Below are 27,159 nucleotides of genomic sequence, written 5' to 3'. Positions count from 1 at the left end.
GACCACATGTTCATGGACAGGTTTCGTTTACTGGAGTCCCTAAGAGCACTCGGACATTTATCAGTAGCCCACTGGGCCAGAAGCTGAGCGAGGTGTGTGGCCAATCTGTGCACTATTAGAGCCCCTGTGCAAAGCCCTGGCACAGCTGGTTCTCTGCCATAGTGAGGCTGCATGTGCAGATGGGCCTGAGTCTGAACCAGAATATCGGAGCCAGGACTTCATTTATAATGAGACGAGCTGGGGCTCATGCAATTTTTTTACTTTCATAACTGACGTGGCAAGGCCAGAGGTGCCGGAGCGATGAACTGCTGAGCCCAGAGGTTCCGAGGTTATGAACTGCTGAGCCCAGAGGTGCCAGGGTTATGAACTGCCAGGACCAGAGGTGCTGAGGCTATGAACTGCTGAGCCCAAAGGCACCGGGGCTATGAACTGCTGAGCCCAGAGGTGCTGGGGCTCTGAACTGCCAAGCTCAGTGGTGCTGGGGCTCAGCCCTGGCAAAGCCTGGCACAAATTAAGCACTGCTCAGATCCAACCCTGCCACAGAGCACGCTAGCAGAGTTTGGGTGTGGCTGTGATTCCAGTTCCAAGCTCCCTGGCTCCAGCCTGTCTCTCCCCCTGTGAGCTGCCTGGTGAGAACCTCCACCCTTCTCTCAGGCGCTGCAGTGAGGCAGGGAATGGGGGTTGTGGTGAGGAGCAGGGAACACTGAATGGTCTCTGTGCCAGCGGCAGGGCAGCAGGAAGCACAGAAGTGGAGCAGTGGGGCAGGTTGTTCTGGGAGTCAGGGGCTGAGGGGCAGTCAGAGCTCTTCTAAAGGGAGCGAAGGACAAAATCGGAAGGTGTCGCCGCAGATACGCAATGAGGCTGAAGTTGGCTCGTTATTCCTGATTTCTTATTCCAAGGCACACTTCTTCCCACTGTTCTCCCAACACCTACTGAGCTCGCAGCCCCTTCAGCAAGGCACCCTCCCTCCTGTGGATGTTCAGGGTAACGGGGTTGTGCCAGGATTACAACCCACATAAAGTTCCTTGTGGCCAGGCAGACAGCTCCGAATTATGGAGGCATTCCAGGCCATGAAATTTCCCTCCTGAGCAAAACAGAGTCTTATTCAGTATGTCCACACAGCATCTGGACAGACTCGGGCGAGTGGAACTCAAGCTAATGCTTTAAAACCAGTTGTATACACAGCGCTTTGAAGTTGCAGCTTGGGCTAGGGCTCAAAAACAGCGGGTGGGATAGAGGGGAAAGGCTGTGTGTCACGGAGTCCCCGGGCGATGCTCTGGAACTGCTCCCCACAAAGCCAGTCAGGACTTTGGGGAGCCTCCTCTCCCTTGGAGCAGAATTGTTCAGGGCCAGAAGCGCACACGGCTTCACCTCCTGGGTCTCTCCTTGGAGCATTCAGCATCCTCTGCCCCTCCGTGCGCTTCCCACAACGAGTCCGCCCCAGCGGGGTCCTGGGGAAGCCACTGGGTCCTGCACCCCCACTTTGCAGTCAGACATGACTCTCAGCCAGCCAGTAAAACAGAGGTTTATTCGATGACAGGAACAGGGTCTAAAACAGAGCTTGTAGATACAGCGAACTAGACCCCTCGGCCGGGTCCATTCTGGGGGGCAGTGAGCCAGACCCCCAAGTCTGCCCTCCACCCTTGACCCCAGCCAGCTCCAGACTAACAACCCCTCCCAGCCCCTCCTCTCTCCTCAGCCCCTTTCCCGGGCCAGGAGGTCACCTGATCCCTTTGTCTCCAACACCTTCAGCTGGCACTTTTGCAGAGGAGGGGCCCAGGCCATCAGTTGCTAGGAGACAGAGTGTCAGGCACTTAGGTGCATTGGCCCTTTGCTCTGCCAGATACTTAGGAACTGCCTAGGGGACACTGAGGCACCAACACAGTACTCAGAGAAAACATTAAGAACTTTCCCAGTTCGTCACACTGTGTCAGCGAGTGGCCTCCTCTTTAACCTTTCCCCACCCCTACCCCGTCGCACACGGCATCCACTGAGCACTAAGTTATCCCAACAAACAGATAAAGCCCAGTTTGGCCCTGGCCCCTGCCTCCAGCTCCAGGGGAAAAGAAAGGTGGCTGCTGTTCCCTGTCAGCGTCAGAAGGATAAAGCACACACAAGCCCCATCCAGTGGAGTCAGACTGAAATCACCCCTTTTGCTCACCGCAGTGTCCTGCTCTCTCGGTTTGCACAAGTCAATGTTCATTAGGTCACATGGTCTCCCATGGGGGCAGCCCAGCTGCAGAGAAATAACTGACTTGCGTTTCCAGGTGCCCAGGCTAGAGTCATAGTCACACTCTGCTGCATTTTGCGGCTTAAAGTGAATGGAGAGTTACCAGGGACAGAAACGCTGCTCTGTCCCCCATCCCTGACTGCAGTGACCTCTCCCTGCATGGATTAGCTCTGGGGCAGAAGGGTTTGTTCTTTGCTGAGGCTAACAGGGGATTTCAGCTCCCAATTTGCCTTGGAAAGAGAGTTGTGCAATGCGTCCCAGGGGAGCCCCTCCTCTACAGCCACCCTGCAGAATGCAGCCAAGACGCTAGTGTTGACTGTTCTATGACCAGATGCTCCTGCAGCTGCAGGCCGGGCAGGACTGTCTGAGCCAGGCTCTGTAATTTCCCCTTTTGCATTGCTGCAAAGTGGTGCAAAGCACAGATTTCTAAAGAGGGGGCTGGTTCCAAGGGGTCTCTCTGCAGGGACAAGTGACACAACACACTGAGAGGCGCTCAGATACCATGGGGATGGGTTCCATAAGAGAATCTCTAGACAGTGAGAGAGACACAACAGGCCCTAACTGCTACTCTGCTCTCTGGAGTTGTCCCCGGTAGCTCAGACTGCCTCAAGCAGGAGAAACTGACAGAGGAGGAGGCCTAGAGTGACCAGATAAAATCGGGACTATCCTGATTTTGAGGAGTTTGTCCCACATCCCGAACACAGTATGGTCAGGACACCATTTGTCTCGATATTTTGTTTCCAGCAATTTGGCAGAGAGTCCTTCAATTGCGGACGGTCTTCGGCGGTATTTCAGCAGTGGGTGCTTCTGTCTCTGGCGGCAAGATTTGTTACCCACCGCTCAAATACCGCAGAAGACCGTCCGCAAATGAAGGCCTTTCTGCCGAAATTGGCACCAAACTCCCAGGCAGGTGAGTGTTAAAAAAACAACAGCCCCACCTCCCCCACGGCGGTCCCAATATTTTCCCCTTAACATCTGGTCACCCTCGAGAGGGCTCTGGGTGACCATCCCTCAAAGTTTCAGGCTTTGTCCTTCAAGGTGATGTATTCTGAGGGAGCTGTGAGCACTAGGAAGCAAGTTGTGTATGTGTCCCAAGAGAAGAGCAGCCCTCATGGGATCCAACAGGGTTTTTGGTCTCACTTCCCACTACCTACATAGATCTGGTGGAGTTTTGGTATCAGCTCCCCAGGAACCTGTGGCACAGTGTTACTCCCCACCCCTCTTAGTGCCAGAGAGTCATAATCAGCATCATCTTCTGCTTGGGCTCCAGAGACTGGTAGATTTCAGGGATCGCTGAAGAGTCTTTGGAAGCAGAGAACTGATCAGGGACTCTGAGACGTGGCCTGCTGAGAGTTGTCTTTGTAACAGAGCAGTTATTCTGGAGGGTTCTTAAATCTCTGCTGAAGCAAAGAGATGGGGTAGCCAGGGATGCTGTCACCACTTATGGCGCAGGCTCGTCTAACTGTGTCTACTGGGGACAGATGCACAGGGCTTGGCTCAGTTAATGCTGACAACTGAGAGAAAACACAAATACGGCTTATCAACCCTCCCTTCCTGCTCCATGGAGAGCTGGGCTTTTGAACGGATGCTAGTACTGAACCTGCCAGGAAAAGCCCCAGCAGACAGAGAATCAGAGCAGACTGAGCCCTGTGCAGGGAGGAGATGGAAAAAGGAAGGAGCCTGGCCCTGCAGCTCAATTGCTGTTGATTCTCGGGCCAGCCTTTCCCTTTGGGGGAACTTGCAGCACCTTTTAGAGCCTTAAAGGTGGGGCAGGGGAATCCAGAATGCAAATGAGCCTGGGGCCTTGAGCTAATCTCACAGAGGCTGGGACAGTCACTGACGCTTCGGTCCTTCAAGGAAGATTATTCAGAGAGGGGCATTAACACAGTCTGTGAATCAATGATCATTTTCAGAGCCCAATTAATGGAGCAATGGGCTGTGTGATGTTGCTAGCATGAGATTAGACCTTAAAAACAGAGCTCCTGTCCGCTCTGCAGGACCACCCTCACCAGGGACCCTGACAACAAAGGCTGTGAAAGGCAAAGTCACTGGATGTGCTTTTCCCTTGGCCAAACTCAGACTCATGGCAGAGTGAAAATGCAGGATATTGGCCTTCACACCTGACTTAACTTTGAACAGTCAGAACCTAATGCTGCTTAAGAAAGCTAATTACACAGCTGACATGACACCCGCGTACAAAATTGGCAATTCTTTAATGATTCTTGTTATTATTATTATTTGTATTACAGCAGTGACATGCTTCTGCCAAGGTTCCCAGACACCCTGCCTCACTGACCCCTGCTCACCAACCCCCCTCTCAATTTCCACAAAACCCGCCCCCTCAGCTGACTTCTGTCTGCTTAGCAAATTCAGGTTCATCCCCACAGACAGGCCATGTGGAATCTAGATCAAAGCAGCTCAGTCCCTGCTCCAGGACAGGGATTTTCCTTTTACAATTTAACCCCCACAATACAGCCTGCAAAACTCTATTCACCCTCTTGCCTGGGGTGAGCAATTGGCAGGGCTGAGATGCAGTGTGTCACCTCCCCCGCACCCCGAACATGCTTCAGACTCCGTGACCAGGCCGGCTGGGGGCCCTCAGTGCTGGGGGGACATGCTCAGCACTGGAATATGGGCAGAGTGTGTTAGGGAAACAGAGGATGGTGATTCCAAGAGGAACAGGGGCAGGGGAGCACCCAGCTGAGGATGTATTGTTCTCATCTACCTGGACTGCCGCCCTGATGGCTTTGGACTCTTACCTCCATTTGTGGAGCTACAAATTGCCCCATATGCTGCCTCACAGACAGGGGCAGCTCTACGTTTTTTGCTGCCCCAAGCATGGCAGTCAGGTGGCCTTCAGCGGCATACCTGCAGGGGGTCTGCTGGTCATGCGGAGTCAGCGGCGTTTCTGCGAGTGAGCTGCTGGTCCCGCGCCTTCAGCGTATCCACTGCCAAATTGCCGCTGAAGCCACGGGACTAGCGGATCTCCTGCAAGTATGCCACCGACAGCTGCCTGACTACCGCCCTCACAGTGACTGGCCGCCCCAGGCACGCGCTTGCTGTGCTGGTGCCTGGAGACACCCCTGCTCACAGCTATGCGGCCTTGGGCCCCACGCTGCATGTGCTCTGTGATCCTGATTTGTGTAGTGGGAGATGGGGAGGGTGTAGAGAACATGACAGTCCTCAGCCTGCCATGGACGCTAGAACAGCTCCTCTGTGCGGAGGATCCCAGAGCTCCCGATCTGTGGGCAGCCCCCACCCCCCATGCCGTGCCAGGAGATTAGTCTAGGAGGAGGAGGAACTTGCGTGAGGGAAAAGCAATCCCTTCAGCAAAGGCCGGGTACAACATGGCCAAGGGAGTCTCTCTCTAGCCTCAGGGTATGTCTACATCAACAATTTTGCAGCGCTGGTTGTTACAGCTGTATTAGTACAGCTGTATAGGGCCAGCGCTGCAGAGTGGCCACACTTACAGCAACCAGCACTGCAAGTGGTGTTAGAGGTGGCCACACTGCAGCGCTGTTGGGCGGCTTGCAGGGGGGTTTGGGGAACGCGAGAGGAAACCGCGGGGAAGGAGACCTGCTTGCAGGGGGGTTCGGGGAACGCGAGAGCAAACCACGGGGAAGCAGGTCTCCTTCCCCGCGGTGTGCTTTCGCATTCCCCGAACCCCCCTGCAAGCAGGTCTCCTTCCCCGCGGTTTGCTCCGGTGTTCCCCGAGCCCCCCTGCAAGCAGGTCTCCTTCCCCACGGTTTGCTCTCGCGTTCCCCGAACCCCCCTGCAAACCGCGGGGAAGGAGACCTGCTTGCAGGGGGGTTCGGGGAACGCGAGAGCAAACCGCGGGGAAGGAGAGCTGCTTCCCCACGGTTTGCTCTCGCGTTCCCCGAACCCCCCTGCAAACCGCGGGGAAGGAGACCTGCTTGCGGGGGGGGTTCGGGGAACGCGAGAGCAAACCACGGGGAAGGATACCTGCTTGATTACCAGAGAGGCTTCCTCAGGTATGCTGGGATACCTGCTTATTCCACGGAGGTCAAGAAAAACGCTGGTGAGTGTCTACACCTGATGACCAGCGCTGGATCACCAGCGCTGGATCCTCTACACCCGAGGTTCGACCGGGTGTACGGCCAGCGCTGCAAACAGGGAGTTGCAGCGCTGGTAATGCCCTGCAGATGTGTACACCTCCTAAGTTGCAGCGCTGTAACCCCCTCACCAGCGCTGCAACTTTGTGGTGTAGACAAGGCCTCAGCTGTGCCCCACTAGCCTCAAAGCTCTTCCTCAGAATCTCGTTCAGTGTTGGCCACTGAAATGTGAAAGGTTTTTGTCTCGGTTCCCTCTCTGATTACACCACTGTGAGCATCTTAGCGCTGTTGTCCCAAGTCGCACAGTAATAATCAGCGTCATCCTCGGCTTGGAGCCCAGAGATGGTTAAGTAGCCAACACTGCCGGAGGCAGAGCCAGAGAACCGGTCCGGGACCCCAGTGCCCCTGCCTATGCTAGAATCACTGTAATAATAGAGCAGGTATCTGGGAGGATTCCCAGGGGTCTGTTGGTACCAGCCTATTCCATAGCTACTGATGCTGTATCCTCCACTGACGCTGCACGAGAGTTTCACTGTCTGCCCTGGAGACCCCGACACTGAGGGCGGCTGCGTCACCACGTGCTGGGCACAAGAACCTGCCAGACACAAAACTCAGATCTGTTAGTGCTGCACGGCTTCTGCTAAGCCCCTATTTAGCTCATTTACCTGCCCCCCAAAAATCATCCTGGTGGGGAATTACCTGCCAGGAACAGCCCCAGGAGACAGAGAGGCAGAGCGCACAGGGCCATGGTGCAGAGTGGAGATGGACAAAGGGAGAGAGGAGCCAACCCTGTCCTTGGGGTTCAGCTGATTCCTGCCTTTGTGAAATCCTGTAGCAGCTTTTAGACCCCTAGGGGGCAGGCCACATGCAAATGAGCCCTGGGGCCAGGCTGGATTGAGCCAGTATGCAAATAAGCTGTGCTGCTCTCTGATGTACCGCACTGCTCAGAGACATCTTCTGGTCAGCATTTAGCGCACTTGCCTCACTCCTGCCCACTAATCACTCTGCTGGCCCTTATTTTCCCAGCTGTAAGAGGTTTTGCATGGGAGAAAGGGGAAAAGCTGAACTATGGATTTGTCTCCCAAGCCCACCCCAGGTGTGTACTAAAGAACCCAACCAACCCGAGAAAGCCCATGTCGAGACTTACATCACTTCTCCCTCAGTCCCCAGATAACCTTTCAGCACAAACTGGCTTGTCAGGCCTTGGCCACAAGGTTAATGAAATGCCCCCATCTAGTGGTCGAAGCAGTGTTTGCTTCCCTTTCTTCCCTGCACTTTCCCTTATGCGCACCTGCTCTGTTTGTGCAGTGATCGGCGTGCACAAGTTTACATTCCTCACCAGGATTTGAGGGGTGGCATTTCTGGTCCCGCCACAGCATTTCGGCGGCAATGCTTCACAGCAGCAGAATCTTTGGCCACCCCAGTCTTCGGTGGCATTTCGGCGGCAGCTTCTCTGGGAACCGCCCCTCTCCTGTTCTCAGCACCACCTGGGGCGGCATAAAAGCTGGCACTGGTTCTGACCCAAGGGGCTGCCCGGGAAGAGTCCAGCTGTCCAGATCTTACTGACTGAGTTCCTGCTGCCTTGTGTTCAGTCATGAATATAAACTAGATGACATGCATCACAGAACATCTGATTTTGTTCTTTTATGGCCAGATTAAAGTGGGCTGACTCCACTTTCAGTCTGTGCTCACTAGTTTTGTGCATGATCTTTCACAGTATTTGTAAATGTGCGAAGAAATCCAGTCACTTGCATCTGTACTGGACAGTGTTCAGAAACAGTGAGTGCAAATGATGGTGTATGATACATTGCACGTGCAGATTAAGGCCTCATTGGGAAAAGTAGATATAGTAAGAGAAGAGCAAAAGGACTGGCTGGCAGAAAACATAACTATATACGCCCTAAAATAATAATGACTTTTTATTCACATAGTGGTGCTGGCTTAGCTGATGTCAGACAACAGTTACATATGGCAAACAACTGACATAGCCCTGCCCCAGACAGGCCACAGCCTGGAGGCACGAGGCAGTGCAAGACAGCAAAGGGGAAACAGGACAAACACACAGTGCAAGGTGGGTTTTATGGCTGGAATTTTTCACTGAAGCTGTGGCTCGTTGGGAGCTGTTTGAAGGAGTAGAGGGAAGGCTTGGTGAACACAAATGGGAAACTGGCTGATCCCAGTGTAAGGTGCAGTATGAATGAAACAGGGCCCGTGCAAGGATGTTTCGCGCCCTAGGCGAAACTTCCACCTTGCGCCCTCCTTCCCCCCACGCCCCCACCCTGAGGCACTCCTCCTCCCGCCCCAGCTCACCCTGGCACAATGCACAAGCACCCCAAGCATGCTGTGGCTGCTTCACTTCTCCCGCCTCCCAGGCTTGTGGTGCCTAAGCTGATTGGGGAGAAGCGTGCTTGGGGAAGAAACGGGGCAGGGGTGAGCTGGGGTGGGGAGTTCCCCTGCATGCAGCCAACCATCCCCTTACTTGCTGCAGGTGGCCCCCCCTGTGCTCCCCTGCCCCAGCTCCCTTCGCCTAAATGCCGGTGGTGACTGGGGCGGCTGAAGATCCGGCCGCCGCCGTTGCTGCTGAAAAAAATGCCCCGCCCCTCCCAAAATGCCAGCACCGGCCCTGGAAGGAAACATAAAGGACAACATCCCCAAGCTCTCTCAGCCTCCCAGCTCCACTCGAGCCTCCGTTCCTTCCAGCCCCAGTTCTCTCCTTTCCCCCTGCCCTTCGTGCCCCTAACCAAACCACCCTCTGCTCAGCGAGCTCTCCCCAGCAGTAAGCTCTCGCCCCTCTCCTAGCTTCTATATTTTGTATGTGTTGGTTGTTATTGTTATTATGAATAGCACTATTTATTAGTGAAATGGGCTCATTGTTTCCTGCACACTTGGATTGGGGATGACATCATGGAAAATCCACTCTTTCCCAGTGGCTGTGGGAAGGAGCATTCTGAAAAATACTCCTAAAAGAAAGAAACTGGGGGATGTGAAATTGCCTGCAATGCAAATGGCCACCATTTGGGGTGAAATCAGGGAAATATGATGAAATACTGCTGCCCTGCTCTGGGTGGGTGCCAAGATGCACCTGTCCTTGTCCTTTGAAATCAATGGCAAAACACCCACTAATTCCAGTGTTGCTGCCCCATGCTTTTTGGGGTATCACCTAGGCCCAGATCGCTGTAGAGTTCTTTCACTGTGTGATCTTGTTCCTTTCCTTTCTCATGGAACTGAGATTTGTAACAATAGCAGATCTCTCGTTAGCCACTTTGAAAAGTGGTTACTTGTTTTGCTTATTTTTCACTGTCACAAATTGTTTCCTTGCAAATAAATTGATTTTTACAGCTTAACGGGAGAGGCTGAGTCATTGTGTCCATGTAGCTTTCAGAGCGATGCCTTCTGGGTGTCTGCAGAGAAATCCCTGCCCCCTCATTCCCAGGCCAGGCACTAGCAGAGTGTTGAACTCTTCTGCATCCCACAGCTCTGATATTTGGTGGGCTCGGATACAGCTGTGTTTGCGACTCCAGTGATTGACAAGGAAAAACTGGGAGCTCAGGACAAAGACCAATAGAGCTACTACAGCAGCCTTCCGTTTCTTAAATGCTTTTTTTAATTGAAACCAAAGAAAGTTCATTTAAAATAATAAGTTAATGAAAAATAGTATTAGAAGACAAATCAGAAAAATGAAGTTTCTAGCCCTTGTGGCTGTGGAGAAAGCTTCAAAATGTGACCCCAGTGCACCCTAAAAGTTCAAAAAGCAGAATGTAAATAAAAAAACACCATATATATTATTTTTAAATAATCTCATTATTTTAAAGCCAATCTCATGATTCTGATGAGCCTGACTCATGATCTTTGGACAGTTGGGGTCTCTCCCCCGAAGCTGGTAGGGGAGCAGCTCCCAGAGCTCGGGGATTGGTCCGGCCAGTGGCCCAGGTAGGCTCAGGCCATGATGGGGGTTTTGGAGCTACTCTGGCTCCAGTGGACAAGGGGGGCCAGTGCCTCAAGGGTGGGGGCGAGATAGGGACAGAGCCTCAGGGGGTCAGCAGACTAGCCTCTCAGAATGAGGGGTTCACTCATCGCCCATGGTGGGGGGAATCACTTGTATGAACATCACTTTTCAGAGATCTCAATTGTTGATTAAGGGCACAGGCCCAGCCTTCTAGCCACAGGGAAGCTCCCAGCTGGGGTTTGGGCTGCAGGTGTCTCATCCCTAGTGAAACCTCACAGACAGCAGCAAGAGCACATGGGTCACTTTGCAGGGTGGGGGTCTGCTGAGAGATCAGGCTCCATTCTGAGGGCAGCTCAGTGGTAGACAAGTCTGACCTTAATGTCCATTCCCTAGACATGCCCTCCTCACCTAGCTGGCTTCTCTGGGCACCAGGAGTCTTTCCAGACAGGCCCTCAGGGTCCCTTCTAACAGCAGGAACCACTCTCTTAGGTATGCCTTTAAGGCTAAACGGGTCATAGATGGATCAGCAGCCACGGTTAAGTAACTTCTCCAGTTTCTGGTTCCTTTTTGGTCTGTGGTATGAAATGAGATCTTGAAAAGTTAACTCTCCTGTGCTCTGCACAGATATGAAAGATCCCATGGTATTTTCCATCAGAACAGAGGTTGGCCCCACAGTCCTTACTCACAATTTCCCTTCCCAATATGCATTGCGATGTCACTTTGCAGCCCCAGCCACAACACTATGTCCAATTCACACTGACTGGCCACCTAATTTTAGAGAAAAAACGGATTTTCTGCCTCATTTTAAGCCCATTTCAGAACACAAGACAAGTTATGGAGTGGCTCCTTTCATTTCTCTATAACACAATCTCCAAGGTTCCACTCACACTCTTGCCTGCGCAGAGCAATTTACAAGGCCGTGATTTCATGTGTGGTGTCTCCCTCACCCCACACATGTCTCAGGCTACTTAGTCATGTCAGCGGAGATTGGGGAGAGGGAAGGGCTAGGGGAGAAGCCATGATCTGGGAAATGTGCTCAGCACTGGACTGTGTAGAGCATGTTAGGGAAACAGGAGATGGTGATTCCAAGAGGAACAGGGGCAGGGGAGCACCCTGCTCAGGATTTATTGTTCTCATCTGCCTGGAACACAGCTCCAATGGCTTTGGACTCTACCTCCATTTGGGGAACTACAAACTGCCCCATGAGCTGCCTCACAGCTATCGGGCCCTGGGCCCCACACTGCACTTGCTCTTTGATCCTGATTTGACAGTGTGTAAATCCTGCACACAGTGATGTATCACTGCTGGGCTGGTGCCTGTTCTGCCATGGCTGGGCTACGGGAGCAGAGAGATGTTGTACTGTGCTCTGGGGACACCAAGATAAAAATCACCGAATTCCAATTCATTTACCTATCCCGATTCCTCTTCCTGCCCAGAGGAAAAGGCTTTGGGCCTCACATTCAAGAGATGAGGGGAGAATGGAACTGCCCAGCAAAGTGCTCATGTTGAAACCTTCACTGGTTTTGGAGGTAGGGGTCAAAATAAATATAAACAAATGCAGGTTGTCACGGAGTGTGGGGGAGTCCGGCCCTGCACCCCTCTTCCTGGGACCCACAGTGACTCTCGGCCAGCCAGTACAACAGAAGGTTTATTGGACAACAGGAACACAGGTTACAGCAGAGCTTGCAGGCACAGTCAGGACCCCTCCACCAAGTCCTTCTGGGCTTTCAGGGTGCTTGGATCCTAGCTAGGATACCCTGAATTCCGCCCACACAGCCCCAAGCCCCAAACTCCAACTGCTTCCCTCCTGCCACTCCCTTCCTTTGTCCCCTTCCCGGGCAAAGGTGTTGACCTTTCCCCTCCCTTACCTAGCTCAGGTTACAGGCTCTGGCATCGTCCATCTCCTAAAGTCCTCCCCTGCTCTCCCACTCCCCACACAGACAGTCCCTACTGCATCACATCTCTCCCCCCTTCGAGACTGAACTGAGCGGGGTCACTCTGCCCAGTGACCTGGGGAAGTTCAGGGTCCCCTCTCCGGGACAACGCATCCGCTGTCAGGTTGGCACTTCCCTTCACTTGGACCACGTCCATGTCATAGTCCTGCAGGAGCAGGCTCCACCTCAGGAGCTTGGCGTTGGCTCCTTTCATCTGGTGCAGCCAGGTCAGGGGAGAGTGGTCGGTGTACACGGTGAAGTGTCGCCCAAAGAGATATGGCTCTAGCTTCTTAAGGGCCCACACCATGGCCAGGCATTCCTTCTCGATGGCCGCGTAGCTTTGTTCCCGGGGTAGCAGCTTCTTACTCAGGTACATGATAGGGTGTCTCTCCCCCTTTTCATCCTCCTGCATTAACACCGCCCCCAGTCCCGTGTCTGAGGCATCGGTGAACACCATAAAGGGTTTGTCAAAATCTGGGTTTGCCAGAACTGGGTCGCTAACCAGAGCCTCCTTCAGCGCCTGGAAAGCCTCCTGGCACTGCTCAGTCCAGATCACCTTGTCTGGCTTCCCCTTTTTGCACAGTTCAGTGATGGGGCCGGCTATGGCACTGAAGTGGGGCACGAACCTTCGATAGTACCCCGCCATCCCAATAAAGGCCTGGACCTGCTTTTTGGTTTGGGGAGCAGGCCAGTCTCTGATCACCTCCACCTTGGCTGGTTCCGGCTTCAGGCAGCCGCTCCCCACCCGATGGCCCAGGTAAGATACTTCAGCCATCCCCACCTTGCACTTCTCAGCCTTTACTGTTAACCCAGCCTTCCGGAGTCGGTCCAGGACTTGTTTAACCTGGGACACGTGGTCCTCCCAAGTCTGGCTGAAGACGCAGATGTCGTCAATATACGCCACGGCAAAACTCTCCATCCCCCTCAGTAGCTGATCCACCAGGCGCTGGAAGGTGGCCGGCGCTCCCTTGAGGCCGAAGGGCAGGGTCAAAAACTCATAGAGCCCCAGAGGGGTGATAAAGGCCGATTTCAGCCTGGCATCTGCGTCCAGCGGCACTTGCCAGTAGCCTTTGGTAAGATCCATAGTGGTGAGGTACCGTGCACCTCCCAGCTTGTCTAGGAGCTCGTCAGGCCTGGGCATAGGGTAGGCATCAGATACGGTGATGGCATTGAGCTTTCGATAGTCCACACAGAACCGGATTGACCCATCCTTCTTGGGAACCAGCACTACTGGCGAGGCCCAAGGGCTGGAAGACGGCTGGATCACCCCCAAAGCCAGCATGTCCCTGACCTCTCTTTCAAGATCCTGGGCAGTTTTACCAGTGACCCGAAAAGGGGAGCATCTTATAGGGGGGTGTGACCCCGTCTCCACCCGGTGGACAGTCAAATTAGTGCGTCCAGGCTGGTTGGAAAACAGCTGTCGGTACAGATGCAGCACCCCTCTGATCTCAGCGTGCTGGCCCGGGGTCAGTTGCTCAGAGAGGGGAATCGCCTCCGGGGGGAACCAGCTTTTGTCCCAGGGAATAGATCCACTAAGGGGTCATCTCCCTGCCCCTCCCAATGTCCACACACGGCCAACACCACATTCCCCCTGTCATAGTATGGTTTCATCATGTTCACATGGTACACCCGACGGTGATGTGCCCGGTTTGACAGCTCCACCACATAGTTTACCTCATTCAGTTGCTTGATAACCTTGAAGGGCCCTTCCCAGGCGGCCTGGAGTTTGTTTCTCCTCACGGGGATAAGAACCATCACCTGATCCCCGGTGGCGAAGGCACGGGCTCGTGCTGTGCGGTCATACCAGACCTTCTGCCTCCTCTGGGCTCGGGCCAGATTCTCCCTGGCCAGGCCCATGAGCTCGGCCAGTCTTTCCCGGAAGGTCAGGACATACTCCACCACTGACTCTCCCTCGGGAGAGGCCTTCCCCTCCCATTCGTCCCTCATCAGGTCTAGGGGCCCCCTCACCCGCCTTCCATACAACAGTTCGAAAGGTGAAAACCCGGTAGATTCCTGGGGTACCTCCCTGTACGCAAACAGCAGGTGAGGTAAGTACTTGTCCCAATCTTGCGGATGCTGGTTCATAAATGTTTTTAGCATCATCTTCAGCGTCCCGTTGAACCTTTCTACCAGCCCGTTGGACTGGCGGTGATACGCTGAGGCCCAGTTGTGCTGGACCCCACATTTCTGCCATAAGGACCGGAGCAGGGCCGACATGAAGTTGGACCCCTGGTCCGTTAAGACCTCCTTGGGGAACACCACCCGGCTGAAAATTGTCAGCAGCGCATCTGCCACTGTGTCTGCTTCGATAGAGGACAAGGCCACCGCCTCGGGGTAGCGAGTGGCAAAATCCACCACCACCAGGATGTATTTCTTCCCTGACCGGGTCATCTTGCTGAGAGGTCCCACTATGTCCATGGCCACCTTCTGGAAAGGTTCTTCTATGATGGGTAAAGGCCTCAAAGCCGCTTTCCCCTTGTCCCGGGCCTTCTCCACCCTCTGGCAGGGGTCACAGGATTGGCAGTACTGTCGGACATGGGTAAAGACCCCAGGCCAGTAAAAGTTCTGTAGCAGCCTCTGCCTGGTGCGCCGGATTCCCTGGTGCCCTGCGAGAGGGATGTCATGGGCCAGGTACAACAGCTTGTGACGGAACTTCTGGGGAACCACCAGCTGCCTCCTGATCCCCCATGACTCTACTTCCCCTGGGGGAGCCCATTCTCGGTACAGGAACCCCTTCTCCCACAGGAACCTCTCCTTGCAACCTCTCCTCATGGTCTGTACCGCACTAAGGTCAGCCCGGTCCCTGTGCTTCCGCAAGGAGGGATCTTTCTGCAACTCGGCCTGGAACTCAGCAGCTGGGACAGGAATGGGGACCGGCTCTCTCTTGCTGGCTGGGTCTGAGGCCGCAGCCTCTCTGCACCGTGCCCCTGGGCGTTCCCCGCTCCCTGAGTTAGGGTCCTGCACCTCAGGTCGAGTACCTTCCCCGTTTTCGGGGTGCAGTGCCATTTGCCGACTCTGACTACGAGTCACGACCAGGGCACTCTGGGTGTTACTAGGCCAGTCCTCAAGGTCCCCTCCCATTAACACGTCAGTGGGCAAATATTGGTGTACCCCCACATCTTTGGGGCCCTCCTTGGCCCCCCATTTCAGGTGTACCCTTGCCACGGGTACCTTGAATGGGGTCCCGCCCACGCCCATCAGGGTCAGGTAGGTGTCGGGCACCATCCGATCTGAGGCCACCACCTCGGGCCGGGCCAGCGTCACCTCTGCGCCCATGTCCCAGTACCCAGTGACCTTCCTCCCATCCACTTCCAGGGAAACAATGCACTCTTTCCGGAGGGGCAGCCCCGCGCCCACCCGGTAAACCAAAAACCCGGAACTGGGAGCATCCATAGGTGGTATGTTGCCAACCCCCCTTTCCTGGGAATGTAGCCCCTCCTCCGATTGGGTTTTTACCCAGTCCACCCTCTGCGGGTTGGGTCTGCTTGGTCTGTCCCTGAGCTTGGGGCACTGGGCCCGTATGTGACCTCGTTGGCCACAGCGATAGCAGCCCATATCTCGTGGGTCCCCTTGAGTGGGTCGGAGGGACCTGCCGCTGGATGTTCCCCTTTTGGGGGGGTTCTCCATAGGCCCCCTTTGGGAGGTCCCATGTTGACTCTCTCTCTGCGTTGAGGCAGGCCTGCTCCTTCGAGACTCCTCCCTGCCATCCCCTGCCCGACTGTCCACAAATTGGTCGGCCAGCTGGCCTGCATGCTGCGGGTTCTCCGGCTTCTGGTCCATCAACCACAGCCTCAGGTCGGACGGGCACTGCTCGTACAGGTGCTCCAGTATGAATAGGTCAATCAGGTCCTCTTTAGTTTGGGCCCCAGCTGTCCACTTGCGGGCATACCCCTGCGCCCGGTTGACCAGTTGTAGGTATGTGACCTCACGGGTTTTACGCTGGCTCCGGAACTTTTTCCGGTACATCTCAGGAGTCAGCCCAAACTCGCGGAGCAGGGCTTGTTTGAACAGTTCGTAGTCCCCTGCCTCCGCCCCTTTCAGTCGGCTGTACACCTCCACGGCTGTGGAGTCCAGTAAGGGGGTGAGAACTGCAATCCTGTCTGCAGGGTCAACCCTGTGCAGCTCGCAGGCATTCTCAAAAGCCGTCAGGAAGGTATCTATGTCCTCCCCCTCCTTACGCCGGGGCAGCAAGTGCTTATCAAAGCTCTTTGTAGGCTTGGGTCCCCCCTCACTCACCGCAGCCGGGGCCTCACTGCTCCTCAGCCGGGCCAGGTCCAGCTCATGTTTACGCTGTTTCTCCTTCTCCTCCCACTCACGCTGGCGCTGGTTCTCCTCATGTTTACGCTGGTTCTCCTCATGTTCACGCTGTTTCGCCTTCTCCTCCAGCTCATGTTCCCGTTGTTTCGCCTTCTCCTCCAGCTCTCGCCTCTTTAACTCGAGCTCCTCCCGTCTCAGCTCCCTTTCATATTCCAGCCGCATCCGCTCCACGGATGCCGAGCGTTGCCGGGAGGATCCCCTGCTGGGGGGTGGGCTTCGCCGGGCAGATCCCCTGCTGGCCGGGGGTGTCACGGTGCCCTCGGTATACACTGGGCTCCTCCCCGCCCTTCCTCTACGCCTAGGAAGGGGGGGTCTCGGGAAGCCCTCGTCCGCCGGCTGACCACTCCCAGCGGGGACAGACACTGGTGCCTGCGCTGCATCTGCTCGGCTGCTTCCCTCAGAGACAGGGCTCCGTTCATTCATGCGGTCTCCCTGCTCCAGCTGTGCAATCAGCTGGTCCTTGCTGAGCCTCCCTGGGTGCAGCCCCCTCTGCTTGCACAGCTCCACCAGGTCACACTTGCGCCGCTTGGCATACATCTTCCTGCTGACCACTCACAGGCCGGGGTGCTCGCCGCTCCCCACGGTTTCCAGGGGGACCCCTAGTGCACCAGCCCTTCTTGAGGTCACCACCTCTCTGCCAGGGTCGAGCTGCAGACTCCTCCGCCCCTGGGACCGCTCGCTGCAATCCCCCGGGGGACCCTGTTACTGCAAAGTCCTTCTCACTGGGCACACACTCCCAGGGGTTAACCACCCCTTCGTTTTACTGCTCCCCAGTCACTTACTGCAGGAAGCGCCGTCCACGGGGTGCAGTATCTCCCGCCGCTGCCACCAGTTGTCACGGAGTGTGGGGGAGTCCGGCCCTGCACCCCTCTTCCTGGGACCCACAGTGACTCTCGGCCAGCCAGTACAACAGAAGGTTTATTGGACAACAGGAACACAGGTTACAGCAGAGCTTGCAGGCACAGTCAGGACCCCTCCACCAAGTCCTTCTGGGCTTTCAGGGTGCTTGGATCCTAGCTAGGATACCCTAAATTCCGCCCACACAGCCCCAAGCCCCAAACTCCAACTGCTTCCCTCCTGCCACTCCCTTCCTTTGTCCCCTTCCCGGGCAAAGGTGTTGACCTTTCCCCTCCCTTACCTAGCTCAGGTTACAGGCTCTGGCATCGTCCATCCCCTAAAGTCCTCCCCTGCTCTCCCACTCCCCACACAGACAGTCCCTACTGCATCACACAGGTCCAGTGGGTCCTGGGGGGGGGTGGGATCTGTGCTGCCCCACGATACCATTAATATAATGGATTTACACAGAATTTCACACAAATGGATCTGGACTCAGGCTGACACACCGCTCCTCCCATCACACACAGACATGGCCAAGAATCCTCTCCCATCAGGTCCACTCTCTTGGATTTTTTAGTTATTTTCAGATTTTTAAAAGAGACCTGGGTTGGAGTTATTCTCTCAGAATCTCCTGCTGTCGGTACTCTAGGGATATTGGGCCATTCCCTGCTGACACGTTCATTGGATGAGATGGATTACGCTGGATTTAGATTCTGGTGGAGACAGGAACACAGAGTAGCAGCCATCTTGGATCAGGCCTCTCTGGGCTCTCAAGATAGTATGGAATCCAAGATTACCATGGCTCCCAGGAGGCAGCCAACAGATCCCTGCAGTACAGCCCTTAAGCCCATGGATGCTCTGGACACTGCCTCCGCAGCTCCCAATGGTCGCAATTCCTGGGCAATAGGAGCTGCGGAGCTGGCCCTGGGGCGGGGGCAGCACAAGGAGCCTACCTGGGCACCCATACACTTGGGCGCCGCCAAAAACTGCTAGCTGCCTCCAGGAGCTGCGAGGAGCTAGAGCAGACAGGGAGCCTGCTTTAGCCACGGGCCCCTTCTGCACCGATGACCAGACACCGGGCAACCCTGCTACCAAACACTTGCTATCACTGATGGGCTGACTGGCACCAGACCTCCACCCACACATGTGATTGCACAGCTCTCCTGTGGCAGGTATCAGCTTCAGACATGCCTGGGTCTCTTCTAGAAGTACAGGGGGTGGAGGAGCAGATGTGAACATGTGGCCCACGTAGTAGGAGATGGGGAGGGTGTAGAGAACATAACAGTCCTCAGCCTGCCATGGACACTGCCTGGAACCAGGGCCGGTGCAACCATTTAGGCGAACTAGGCGGTTGCCTAGGGTGCCAAGATTTGAGGGTGCCAAAAAGCAGCGCCCCCCAAAAAATTTTTAAATGGTTGCAGCAGCTGCTGCTGGAGAGGTAGTCTGAGCTGCCTACAGCCGGCAGCCCGTGGCGCCCCCGGGGTCAGCGCGCAGCCGAGAGAGCCCAGCAGCCCAGGGCGCCCCCCGGGTCAGGGAGCCGCTGCAGCAGCCCGGCAGCCCAGGGCGCCCCCGGGGTCAGGGCGCAGCCGCGGCAGCCCGGCAGACAGGGGCGCCCCCGGGGTCAAGGCGCAGCCGCGGCAGCCTGGCAGCCCGGGCGCCCCCCGGGTCAGGGAGCCGGTGCGGCAGCCCAGCAGCCCAGGGCGCCCCCGGGGTCAGCGCGCAGCCGCGGCAGTCGGCAGCCCAGGGCGCCCCCGGGGTCAGGGCGCTGCCGCGGCAGTCGGCAGCCCAGGGCGCCCCCGGGGTCAGCGCGCCGCCGCGGCAGCCCAGAGGTTCGGGCTGACGGTGGCTGCGCTGACCCAGGGGAATCCCTGAGCTGCAGGCAGAGGCTCAGAATCCCTCTCCCTCCCAGAGCAGGGGCTCCATCCTCTGCAATTTTTCTCGTTCCGGCGGGGGCGCCAGCGGCTGGGCAGAGCTGCGCAGCTCTGCTTAGGGCACGTGGCAGGGGTCCTGCGACAGTGGCGCAACACCAGGGCTTCGCTTCTGGAGGAAAGCGGCGGCTGCCCCCTGGCTCAGCCTCCACGTCAGCCCCAGCGAAGGGCACGGAGAAGAAAAGAGCCTCAGCAGTGGTCTGGTGGAGTGGAGGAAGAAAGAGGACCCCAACACTCGTGCATTAGGCAAGGTAAGCAAGTGCCTCCCCACAGGTCGGCCTCAGGTGCCTGTGCTCCTGCCCCCTTGGTCCTTGACTGGTCCCTGCTCTTGCTCCTCTTGTGCCTGGACGGCTGGAGAGAACAGCAGCCTGCAGAGCTGAGCTGCCCCAGTGCCCCCAGGCACCCCCCTGACCCCATCCCCCCCACAGCCCTGATCCCCAGCTCCGAGCCCAGCCCCTCTGAGCTGGACACCCCCCTGACCCTATCTCCCCACATCCCTGAGCCCAGCCCCTGTAAGCTGGGCACCCCTGAACCCAGAGCCCAACTCCCCACCCAGCCGTGGGCAACAACAGCACCACCCCCAGGCAATGACAGCCCATTGGTACCAAGTATCACAATCACCCAGCAACTGCCCATTATGTAACTGCAAATGTATACAGACCATTACAGCTTTTAATGTTTTTAAATAATGTATTTAGTTTATTTTCAAATTATTACAAATTAATTTTTGAATGTATTTCACTAGTTATTTTTTACATTTCCTAATACATGTTACTATAGTATTGCAAATGTTTTATGGAAGGGGCCCCCGATTTTGCTTTGCCCAAGGCCCCCTGAGTCCTCTGGGTGGCCCTGTCTGAGTTTTAAGCCCTGCTGCTGTGTTTTGCCTGCAACAGGCAGGCCTAAGCCTGTGAGTGACCCCCATAGCAATTGCCTGAAGAAGTGCTTGGGGGAATCATGCAGAAGGAGCGTGATATTTGTTTGAGTTCTCTCTTCATGGAGGCTGTGCTCCACTTGGTGCAGGACAGCAGTCTCAGCAGGACTCTAGGCCCAGCACCTTGCCTCCGTTTGTAGATTTGTAGTGCACCCATCACCGGGCTCAGTCTGGCACCGCTACCCCTCACCAGTGCCCAAGAAGCAGTCAAAAAAGTTGGATGGACTGGTTAGGTTAGTTGTCATGCTGTTGCTTGGCCAGTGTAGAGACCACTGAATGCATAATATTCCTCTATGATGTTCTGTCCTGAGCAAAATTGGCATGTTATGAGATAGTGCCTGTGAGGGACAGGTGTCTGTTTATGTAACCAACCATCATGTCTTAGGTCTTCTTGTGGGGGAACTTTTCCATCCTGCTTTCACTGGTGACATCTGTGATGCTCTGGTAGACATCTATGAAGACAATACTCTGACAGGATCATCTGGTAATACATCATGAGTTGATGCAAAGGCTCTTACAAAAGCCATTTCTAGTTTCAAGTTTCTTGTTTCTCTTGTTTTGTGGTATGACATATTGTTTGAGATCAACATAACTAGCAAACAACTTCAGGCAAAAGAATTTGATATATGTGATGCCATTAATCAACTTGGAGAAACCAAGAAGTTTCTTGTGGGTCGCAGAAGTGACACAGCCTTTGAGAAAACATTGGTAGATGCATGTGAACTTGCGGAGGAGTTGGATGTACAGGCACTTTTTTAACCAGATCCAATCCGTATTAGAAAGAAGAGGAAGCAGTTCACATATGAAGCAGATGACGAACCTATTTATGATCCGAAAGAAAAATTCAAAGTGAACTTTTACTTTGCAGTCATTGACACAGCAATACATTCGGTTGAAGAAAGATTCACATTGATGCAGCAAATTAGTTCAGTATTTGGCTTCATATATGATGTTTACAATTTGCAAAATAAAACACCAAAGCAAATTATGGAACATTGCTTGATTTTGGAGAAAGCTTTGCAACATGGTGAATCCAAAGATATTGATGCCTTTGACTTGTGCAGTGAATTGCAAGCTATTGCAAGACGAGTCCAAAGGAGTTCATCACTGCAAGATGTATTGAACTTCATATGGGAAAATAAGCTGACAGATAGTGTCCCTAACACAGTTATTGCTCTTCACATCCTCTTGATTCTCCCAGTTTCTGTGGCCAGTGGTGAGCGAAGCTTCTCGAAGCTCAAGTTGATAAAAACATACATGCGAACATCAATGTTGCAACAAAGACTTGTTGGGCTATATACCTTGTCAATAGAACATGACATTTCTCACAACATTGACTTGGAGGAACTTGTTTCTAAATTTGCTAAACTTAAAGCACGGAAACATAAATTCTAAATTATGACATGTTACTCTGTGACCGTGTATTGTGTATAATGTATGTGATTTTCGGGGGGCGGGGGGGCGCGCAAGATGGAAGTTTCACCTAGAGCGCAAGATATCCTTGCACCGGCCCTGCCTGGAACTGCCCCTCTGTTCAGAGCATCCCAGAGCGCCCAATCTGTGTGCATCTCCCACCCCCCATGCAGTGCCAGGAGATTAGTCTAGGAGGAGAAGGATCTAATGTGAGGGAAAAGCAATCCCTTTAGCAAAGGCCGGGTACAACAAGGGAGACTCTCTCTGGCCACAACTCTCCCTCTCCCTTCCCCAGCCCCTCCAGCCTCAAAGCTCTTCCTCAGAGTCTCGCTCAGTGTTGGTCACTGAAATGTGAAAGGTTTTTGTCTCGGTTCCCTCTCTGATTACACCACTGTGAGCATCTTAGCGCTGTTGTCCCAAGTCTCACAGTAATAATCAGCGTCATCCTCGACTTGGAGCCCAGAGATGGTTAAGTAGCCAACACTACCAGAGGCAGAGCCAGAGAACCGGTCCGGGACCCCAGTGCCCCTGCCTGTGCTAGAATCACTGTAATAATAGAGCAGGTATCTGGGAGGATTCCCAGGGATCTGTTGGTACCACCTCACTCCATTGCTACTGATGCTGTATCCTCCACTGACGCTGCACGAGAGTTTCACTGTCTGCCCTGGAGACCCCGACACTGAGGGCGGCTGCGTCACCACATGCTGGGCACAAGAACCTGCCAGACACAAAACTCAGATCTGTTAGTGCTGCACGGCTTCTGCTAAACCCTAATTAACTCATTTACCTGCCCCCCAAAAGTCATCCTGGTGGGGAATTACCTGCCAGGAACAGCCCCAGGAGACAGAGAGGCAGAGCGCACAGGGCCATGGTGTAGGGAGGAGATGGACAGAGGGAGAAAAGGAGCCAACCCTGTCCTTGGGGTTCAGCTGATTCCTGCCTTTGTGAAATCCTGTAGCAGCTTTTAGAGCCCTAAGGGGCAGGCCACATGCAAATAAGCCCTGGGGCCAGACTGGATTGAGCCAGCATGCAAATAAGCTGTGCTGCTCTCTGATGTACCGCACTGCTCAGAGACATCTTCTGGTCAGCATTTAGCGCACTTGCCTCACTCCTGCCCACTAATCACTCTACTGGCCCTTATTTTCCCAGCCATGAGAGGATTTGCATGGGAGAAAGGGGAAAAGTTGAACTGTGGATTTATCTCCCAAGTCCACCCTAGGTGTGTACTAAAGAACCCAACCAACCGGAGAAAACCCATGCTGAGCCCTAGCCCAGCCTCCAGCTCTGACAGAGAGAATTTCATCACTTCCCCCTCATCACAGCTAGTTCTTGAGGTCTTGGCCACCAGACTAAAACAATCTCCCCATCTAGTGATCAGAAGCAGTATTTTCTTTCCCTTCTTCACTGCACTTTCCTGTGTATGCACCTGCTCCATTTGTGCATTGATTGGCATGCACAAGTTACATTCCTCATACCCTAGAGGTTCCCCAAGGACAGTCCAGCTGATGAGATGTAACTGACTTTGTTCCTCCTACCTTGTGCTTAGTATAGGATACAAATCAGATAACATGCTTCACAGAATGTCTTTTGATTTTGTTTTCTCAGTGGCCAGATTAAAGTGACTCAGTCCAGTTTGTTTGTGTGCTCATTAGTTTTCTGCATCTTTGCAAACCCAGTTTTCATAATATTTGGACATACACGAGGACAAGGGCGGCTCTAGGCACCAGCGCAGCAAGCACGTGCCTGGGATGGCAAGTCACAAGGGGTGCTTGCTGGGTGCTGCGAAGGTGGCAGTCAGACTGCCTTTGGTGGCTTGCCTGCGGGTGGCCCACCAGTCCTGCGGTTTTGGCAGCAATTTGGCAGCAGGTACACCGAAGGCGCGGGACTGGCAGATCACTCACAGAAATGCCGCCAAATCCACGTGACTGCAGACCACCTGCAGGCGTGTCACTGAAGGCCGCCTGACTGCCGTGCTTAGGGCAGCAAAAAACAAAGAGCCGCCTCTGCAAGAGGAAGTCCAATCACTTGTCTGTGTAAGTGACACTGTTAAAACAGATGTGTCCAAATGATGATGTGTGACACATTGCAAGTGCACAAACAAAGGCCGCACAGGGAAAAGTGGTCCTTTTCATGTTTTGTTTCAGCAAAAATCATAGGGGATGGGCAAAGAAAGGGCAGATAGGACACATAATTATATACACACTAAAGTATTATTAGTTTTGTTCACATAGCGCTGCTGGTCTACCTGACATCAGACAATAGTGATATCTATCAAACAAACAACACAGCCCTGCCTCAGACAGGCTACACAGCCTGGAGGCACGAGGCAGTGCAAGAGAGCAAAGGGGAAACAGGACAAACACACAGTGCCATGTGGGTTTTACAGTGGAATTTTTCGCTGAAGCTGTGGGTCGTTGGGAGCTGTTTGAAGGAGTAGCGGCAAGGTGCTTGGCGAACACAAATGGGAAACTGGCTGATCCCAATGTTAGGTGCAGTATGAAGGAAACATAAAGGACAACATCCCCGAGCTCTCTCAGCCTCCCAGCTCCACTCGAGCCTCCATGCCTTCCAGGACCAGTTCTCTCCTCTCCCCACATCCTTGGTGCCCCTAACCAAATCCCCCTCTGCTCAGCCAACTCTCCCCAGCAGTAAGCTCTCTTGATGTATTGTGCTCCACAGCCACGGCTAGGGAGGCCAAGATACAAATCACTGTCCTGGATTTCTCTTGCTGCTCCAGTGTCAGCTCATCCACATTCAGGGTGAAAGGTTTTGGGGCTCACATTGAAGGGATGAGGGGAGAGTGGAGCTGTCTGGCGAAGTGCTCATGTTGAAACCTTCTCCGGCTTTAAAAGTGGGGGTTAAAACTGTCGTAAGGAAATGAAGTCTCCGTAGGTCCAAAGGGTTTGTGCTTCCCAATCAGACCATTAATATAGTGGATTTACACAGAATTCCTCATGGCTGGATCTGGATCGAGGCTGCCCCCACCCACCCCAAACACAGACATGGCCAAAACTCCTCTCCTCTCATCCCCACTGCCTTGGATCTTTAGCTAGTTCCAGAATTTTGAAAGAGCCCTTGGCTGCAATTATTGTCCCACAGTCTCCTGATGTCGGTACTTTAGGGATATTGGGCCCTTCACTGCTGGCAGGTTTGCTGGATGAGATGGATCATGCTGGATTTAGGCTTGGTCTACAGTACCAATTTACATTGGTATAACTACTTCACTCCAGCTAGGAAAAACCCTACATTAGAGTTGGACATGGTGCAGAGAAGGGCAACAACACTGATGAGAGGCATGGGACAGCTTCTGCATGGAGACTGGGACTGTTCAGCTTCAAAAAGAGACGACTAAGGGGAGGTATGATAGAGATCAATAAAATCAGGAATGATGTGGAGAAAGTGAATAAGGAAATGTTATTTACCCCTTCACATAACACAAGAACCAGGGGTCACCCAATGAAATTAATAGGCAGTACATTTAAAACAATTGGAAGGAAGTACATCTTCATACACCGCATAGTCAACCTGTGGAACTTGTTGCTAGGGGATGTTGTGAAGGCGAAAAGGATAATTGGGTACAAAAAAGAAATTAGATCAGTTCATGGAGGCTAGGCCCATCAATGTTTATTAGCTAAAATAGACAGGGATGCCACCCCATGATCTGGGTGCCTCTAAACCTCTGACTGCCAGAAGCTGAATCTGGATGACAGGGGAGAGATCACTCGATATTCCTCCTGTCTGTTCCTTTCCCGTTACGCTTCTGGTACTGGCCACTATCAGAAGACAGGATCCTGGTCTCAATGACCTTATGTTCTTATTTAAAATAATGAGACATTCATTAATAGTGGTACTAAAATGTCCTTTGCATTCTTGCTGAAGCTTGGATTATAGTTATAACAAGTTCCGTAACACAGAAAGTGGGGAATGTGGGGAGAGCTCTATAGAGAGGGCACTAGATTTCTGGAAGGCTATGAGAGGAGATCACAGATGTGTAGGGGCATTTTTAAATTGGCTTCTACAGGGCTTGTGGGTCCTTGTGGTGATTTGCGATGATTTAGCTGTCATTTCATAGCACCCGCCAGTGCACTAGATCTTAGCCATATGCAAAAGATTCCCTTCCCCCGCTCACTGACTGCACTCTCAGATATGCTTTCTGTAAAGAGCTGATACAACTGACATGGCCCCAGCACTTCAAACCAACCTGGGTCTCCATCTACCAGCCCCTCACTCAACAGGGTTTGCAAGAGAAGGGGGGCAGTGTGGAGACCAATGTGAAGCAGATCCTAGAGCAGGGCAGGCAGATAGTGCCTGGGTGCAGGGGACAGTGACACCCCAAGGAATGATCAAAGGCGTCTCTCTGTGTTTGTCAGTGAGTTTCTCTCTCTCTCTATTGTCTGTGACAGTGTTTCTAGGGAGTTCATGGTCTGGCCTTGACATGGGCACAGGCAGACTGGCTGTGGGGGACAGTTTTGGTCTCAGTTCTCTCTCTCACCATATCACTGTGATAAGTTTTACTACTACCATCCCACGTGGCACAGTAATAATCAGCATCATCCTCTGCTTGGACCCCAGAGATGACTAAATTCCAGAGGTTGTTGGAGGTGTCAGGGGAGACGGTGAATCGTGTTGGGATCCCTGTGCCCCTGCCCTGGTCACTGCTAGTGTAATAGTGGTACACGAACCACGGGGCACTGCCTGGCCTCTGCTGGTACCATTCCACCCTGTAGCTGGCAATGCTGTACCCTGAGGACATGGTGCAGGCCAGTCTCACATTCTCTCCGGGAGACACGGACACTGCGGGCGTCTGAGTCAGCACAGGCTGTGAGCTGGAACCTGGAACAAGATAGGAAAGAATTGAAATGTGGCTCTGCCTGTGTGAAACCTGTGAGAGGGGCTGAGCTGCTGGCAGCATCTCAGAGCAGAGAATCAGAGGCAACTTTCTACCCTACCCTAGCAGTATGTGAGCAGCGTGAGGAGCAGAGGGGCCCAGGCCATGGTGAAAATCCAGACTAACTCGGCTTCCTGAGGCAAACGTGCCATAAACAGATAGCTAAGGGTTAATATTCTTTTACCTGTAAAGGGGTAACAACAGTAACCTGAAACACCTGACCAGAGGACCAATCAAGAAACAAGACTTTTTCAAATCTGGGTGGAGGGAAGTTTTGGGTGTGAGTTCTTTGTTCTTTGTCTTGGGTCTGATCCTCTCGGCTCTGAGAGTGATTTTTCTATCTCCAGGCTTTCTAATCTTCTGTTTCCAAGTTGTAAGTACAAGGATAGTAAGACAATAGGTTTATATTTTTATTTTGTATTTACATGTGTGTAGCTGCTGGAATGTGTTAAATTGTATTCTTTTGGAATAAGGCTGTTTATTCACTTTTTTTTCTTAAGCAATTGACCCTGTATATTGTCACCTTAATACAGAGACTATTTTTAATGTATTTTTCATTCTTTTTTATATAAAGCTTTTTTTTTAAGACCTGTTGGAGTTTTTCTTTAGTGGGGACTCCAGGGAATTGAGTCTGCAGCTCACCAGGGAATTGGTGGGAG

At 53.5% G+C, this 27,159-nt stretch overlaps 1 pseudogene; it reads right to left on the bottom strand.

Moving 5' to 3' along the window:
• Positions 1-6,563: 6,563 nt before the first annotated feature.
• LOC127034957 (immunoglobulin lambda-1 light chain-like) lies at positions 6,564-26,616 on the bottom strand (annotated as a pseudogene).
• Positions 26,617-27,159: the final 543 nt, after the last annotated feature.

Source organism: Gopherus flavomarginatus, chromosome 15 (genome assembly GCF_025201925.1).
Source record: "Gopherus flavomarginatus isolate rGopFla2 chromosome 15, rGopFla2.mat.asm, whole genome shotgun sequence".
NCBI lineage: Eukaryota > Metazoa > Chordata > Testudines > Testudinidae > Gopherus > Gopherus flavomarginatus.
Note: the sequence above shows the minus strand (reverse complement) of the source record. Positions and strands in the feature narration are given on the sequence as shown.